Here is a 5,716-nt window from a genome sequence, read left to right on the forward strand (position 1 = left end):
TGTCTATTTTATTTTTATCTTGTAGATATTGACAGTTCAATTTTATTTGGATCATTGGCTAAGCGTGGGGATATCGCTTAGAGAGGCGGCCTCTAGCCTAATTGAAGAAGTGACCGAACGAGGGTAAACGGTGTTGTTCCGCCCAGTAAAGGAACTGATTTTAATGAATCCTTTGGTGGTTTGCCGAAGGCGAGAACGTAGGCCGAGTATAAGTCGAACCTCGTAAAAATCCTGGTCTCACTCTCTCTTTCCCTTACTCTTTATTTTCAGCACATATAAATTGGGTGGATGATTTAATTTTTTTTAATCATATATACTACATATATTTGGAAATCATGTAAACTTAAGGTCTAGTTTGTATTTGGGTTGCGAAAACTGAAAGGGAGTACATTGGTTAAATCATACTTTGCGGAAACCATACGAGAGTACGTTACTTGGTTAACATCCAAAGATAAATTAACTAAGAGTTTATTTGAATTCTAAAGTTTGGGAAGAGTGTGAATGTTTTATTGAAAATCACTTTGAGAAAGCTAATTCATTATCAAAAGAATTGCAATTAACCACAGGGCTTAAATCAAACTTTCATATTTTCAGGCCTGCAAATAAACAAAAGTTGAAATTTGTATCTTATATATCTTGGTTTGAATATTGTGTTTTGGATAATTGGTTTGGTTGATTGATTGGTTACTTGGTTGTTTAAATAGTTAAGTTTTTGATTGTATAAAAGAAACTAAGTTCTTGTGTGATTGACAAATTAAACAAACAAATCAAGAATTGGTCAAAAGAAATAAAATAGGTTAAGAAGTCTTAAAAGGAATTAAGAAAAAATTTTAAAATCCAATTCACCCCCCCCCCCTCTTGGGACTACACCTTAGTTTTCATCACCCACTAGGTCCACCACATCAAGACACTGAGACAGAGCTGAAATTCAGAAGTACCGAGAGTCTTGACGAAGTGTTCAACCAAGAGACCTTCAGGGGCGATTATGTCGAGATACTAAGATTTCCTGAAGATTGAGATACTGCAAGTCTCGACCATCAACTCAACCATCAATACTCTGAGGTGCGACAAAGTCGAAGGCATTGGAGATTCGAATCCCTGACTTCCCATGAGTCTCGACCAGGGTGCACATAAGAATGACGAAGGAGCGACTTGGTCGACAGCGACGATCTTTAGTGCGAGATTTTGCAGCAAACCTTCCTAAATTGTAAAACAAACTTTGTAAACCCTAGAGCCTATATGTATTCACTACAAGCACAAGCTCTAGGTTCCTCTTTGGTCTCTCTTAGGTTAGTGACAGACTTAAGATGTCATTGAGAGCCAAGTTATATTTTGAGTAGAATATTTTTCAATTCCTATTTTGGTGTGTACATGAAGTGTTCGATGGTCTGTGACAACTGGTGGCATTCATGTGCTATCCATGTATATTACACGATCAATTTTTTGTACCTCGCAAAATTAGTGACAAACGTTTTGAATACAAAAGGGATGATCTTTTTACTCTAACTTTCATTTACATGCTTTCATTTACTGTTTTCCATTTTCCTATTGTGTGCTTGACGAAAGATTGCAGATAAGGATAAGCACTTCTATGTTTCAGTCAAAGGGAAATAGTTGGCTACAGAACTGCGAAGGTGTTCGTTATCATTGAGATAGCGTATACTCCAGTTCTCGACCGTGCCCCGGACAGTTGGTGCACCCTTGCTACCCTGTGCCCTCAATCGCCCCTCTCCCGCTTTGGCCCGCTCGGGTTAGTACATCTATAGAAGTCTGGATAAGCGTAGTTAGAGGCATGGCCTCCAACGTCTGATTCAGACCACAGTATCACTTTATAGGAGTGGGGTAACTCATAAATTTACTTGCTTTCTAGTAGTATACATTTACTTGCTTTCATTTAATTGCTTTCTAGTAGTTAGAAACAACCACCATTGTAAAATATCACCCTTTACTTCTTTTTCATAACAAGGCCATAATAAACTAACTTGGAAGTAGTTTACTAGTTGCGCTTTAAGTCCCCGTGGATCGATACTTGACTTACCTACTTTCTATTGAACTTAGGAGAGTTAGGTTTATAAATATTATTTTTGGTAGTTAAGGACCCAAGCCTTGGCGAGCCTACCAAATTTTGGCGTTGTTGCTGGGGACTTGGCTATGGTTATAAGCCAACTTCCACTTTAGAGTATTATTGCCTTGTTCTTCTGATTTTCTCTCCTTTTGCTTTCACTTTCTTTATTAATTTCTATTTTCTTTATTTTTATTTCCTATTTTTGAAGTCTGAATCTGTGTGCTTATACATTTGTATGTTTGGTCTGCGTTCTTTAAAACTCAAGATTATTCTCATAGATCTTGAGATTGAAAAATCTTGTAGGTCCCTTAGGAAACCTATCTCTAACTTGAAGAAAGCTGAGTCGTCTGAACTGAAAGCAATGGCCAAAGATAACCCCCCTCCCGGTTCCTGCTGAACAAATCTTGGAACCTCGTGCTCCTCACCTACTTGTGGTGGGAGAGCAACACCTACAGCCTCTTAGGAACTATTTTGTACCTAATGCATACACATCACAGTCTTGCATCCAGTTCCCAGATATTCCGACAGCCCAATTTGAAAACTTCGATCATCTCGATGCTGCCCAACTTTCATGGGAACTCTATTGCAAATCCTTATCAGCATCTTGATGAGTTCTTGGAAATTTGTTCCACCATCCGCACCCCTAATTTTGGTGATTATTGTTGACCCTATGGATCATTCCTAATTTTGATAATGACAAATACTCTTTGTATTTGATGGCTTTCAAGTTTGTGTGCAGGTTCTTATTAGCAAGTTCATATTTGATGGCACATGAAAGCTTGAAGCCTGAAGACCCTGAAGATTCGTTGATGTTGTAATTTATACTATCATTCAATTTGGGTCCGTAAAAGTAAATAGGAAAAAGGTCTGTAATATCTAATGCATATCATGCATGTAGGAACTATAAGCTCAAAGACCTTAGAACAACTCTAGGTCCCTACACAAAATCATGACCTTAGAAAGACCTTAGGGTTCACCCTTCGATTAATCGACCCCAGATTTTTTCGGTGTCCTAAAGAAGACCTAGACTGGCCTTAGGAATCCCTATAATCTATAAAAATATGCCCTATCTTATTAAATTTAATCATCATATGAATAGGGTGAATATATAAGGGAGTTAGAACCGAAATGCATTAAAAAATGCATGTTTGGTCGACTGTACTTTCACAGTGTAAATCTGTCGATCGACCGAACCGGTCACGAGGTCAACAGTTTGACCATAGCATAGTCAATCAAACCCTGCCAGTTCAATTCACCCGATCGACCGAACTCCCTCCAGATCAAATGTTTGACCATATGGTCGACCGCACTTAATGCTTAAGCCAACTACCTAGTCGACTAAATCCCCGTGTAGGTTTGGCAAACTACCCGGTCGACCGAACCACTCAGTGCAAATCCACACGGTCGACCAAACCACCTAGAAATGAAAAATCGCCTTTGGGAACCCTTATCTAGTCAACCGAACTTTCAGTTCAAATTTCTCCCGATCGACTGAACTTTGTCACCTAGTCAACCAAACCTCAAGTCTGGTCAACCGGTGCTTTCGAGTTAGAAAATTTTTTTACCGTAGTTAAATTTTTTAAATAAGGTTAATTGTGCTTAAATGTTTTTAAACTTTCCTGACAATACTCCTCATATCCCCAACGACTATAATTCTTCTCATTTCTATATATAGCCTTTTATTTGCAAAATTAAGGTGTGATTAGATTAGTAAAAAATTCTATGAAAATTTTATTGGCCAAAATCTTCCCTACTTGCATATTCTTCATACTCAAAGCCATATACTATCCCATTGATCATTCTATTGTAAAATCCTTTTGAGAAAGAGTATCTTGAGTTATTCCATATAGTTCCCACGTGCTTATACTCTCATATAAGTGTATTGATTTTTAATTTTAGTGAGAGTAAACCTAGAGGTGTTCCTAGTGATTTAATTCATAAATTCATTTGTGGGAAACCTTCTTAAGCTTGTGAGTCTTTGCATTCTCATTGCAAGACTCAAAAGCTTGTCTTGTGCTGTGAAGAAAAATAGTTTTGACAAAGCTTGTTTTTCAAAAATATCTCTTGTGCTTGAGCTTTTAAAAATATTGTTTGAGATATTTGATTTTCATATTGAAGGTTAAGAAAGGATTTTTCCACCGATTTAATTTGATAAATCTTGTGTGGGAAAAATCCTATAGCTAAGTGAGTCTTTGCATTGTTATTGCAAGACTCATTTGGGCTTGTATTTTGTGTGTGCAAAAATCTTTTTACTAGATTATTTTAAAATATCTCCTTGTGCTTGAATATTGAGAAAGTATTGTTTAGATATATTTAGAATACCTTTGGTAGTATTCTCTAAGCTTGTGATTGAGGTATAGTGATACATAGTTTCAAAGATAGTTCTAGAATACACTCTTGTGCTTGGTTAGATAAAGTCGTTATTGTGAGTGTTGATTGCACACATAGAGCACCGAGCTTATAGTACAAACATCATTGAGGTGCATTAATTAAATTAAGCTTATTGGTACATATCAGCTTAGTGTAAGAAGCATTTTACGTGTACGCAAATTATACTGTAAATTTGTTGTATTCCAAGCACGGGCCTGAAGAGGGAGACTAGCCCCGTTAAATAGTCCCGAACTGGCTTAGACCTAGTTAGGAAATTTAGGTGCACCATCCTAGTAAGGCATGTTGGTTGAGGTCAGCCCCTTAAATTGACCTGGTTGTAACCGGTACCGCTCCACCTATTAAGTGAGCTTTAGTAGAATCCTTAGGCTTGCGAGCTAGAGGTGGGGACGTAGGCACAGTTGGCCGAACCCCAATAACATATCGTGTGTGCTCTGTTTATATTTTCACAATTTATATTTTTGCTTGTGTATGTTATATTGTGAATGCTAATTTAATTTATGCACATTACATATATCTATACATATTGGAACTGCATAGAAAGACCCTAGGTTTGTGTAATATTGGTTATTGGATTAGTTGAACTTAAGAAGAACTTTTAAAATTCCAATTCACCCCCCTCTTAGGAATACACCAAAGCCAACAATGATGCTCTACGGCTTAGGCTTTTCCCCTTCTCTTTGAAGGATAAGACCACATATTGGCTGACATCCTTAGAACTGAACTCAGTGACTAACTGGGCCACCATGCAACATGAATTTCTTAAAAGGTACTTCCCAATTGGGAAGACTAATCAGCTTCTAAGAGCCATCACTAGTTTCTCACAGAGTGATGGGGAACTCTTTTTCAAAACTTGGGAGTGCTTTAGGGGCCTACTCCATAAATGCCCACATCACCAGGTCCCCAAGTGGCAATTGATCCAAAATTTCTACAAAGGGTTAGCTAAGAGAGATAGGTCTATGATTGATGCGTCGTGCGAAGGTACTTTTTTCACTAAGCAAGAGAATGAGGCCTGGATTCTCTTCGAAAAGCTGGAGGAAAATTATCAACAGCACATGGCTGCCACTCATAAACTACCTAATCCACCAAACTCTAAACCAAAAGGAGTTTATGAGTTGGCCACTAGCCAAGACCTAACCCCTTCTCTGCATGCCATATCCAAAAAGTTAGATCAATGTATGTCCTTAGGACCGCAAACAACATCATGTTCCAAGGTTTGTGCAATCTATTCTAACCCTTCCCATACATGCTACAATTGCCCTC

General features: G+C 37.9%; 1 non-coding gene across 1 annotated transcript; it reads right to left on the reverse strand.

Annotated features, from left to right (window-relative positions):
- Nucleotides 1-5,248: 5,248 nt before the first annotated feature.
- Nucleotides 5,249-5,354, reverse strand: LOC131163155 (small nucleolar RNA R71). The gene has a single exon (XR_009138934.1). It is a non-coding gene; the product is annotated as a small nucleolar RNA R71 (small nucleolar RNA).
- Between the last annotated feature and the right edge of the window lie 362 nt (nucleotides 5,355-5,716).

Source organism: Malania oleifera, chromosome 8 (genome assembly GCF_029873635.1).
Source record: "Malania oleifera isolate guangnan ecotype guangnan chromosome 8, ASM2987363v1, whole genome shotgun sequence".
Taxonomy (NCBI): Eukaryota; Viridiplantae; Streptophyta; class Magnoliopsida; order Santalales; family Ximeniaceae; genus Malania; species Malania oleifera.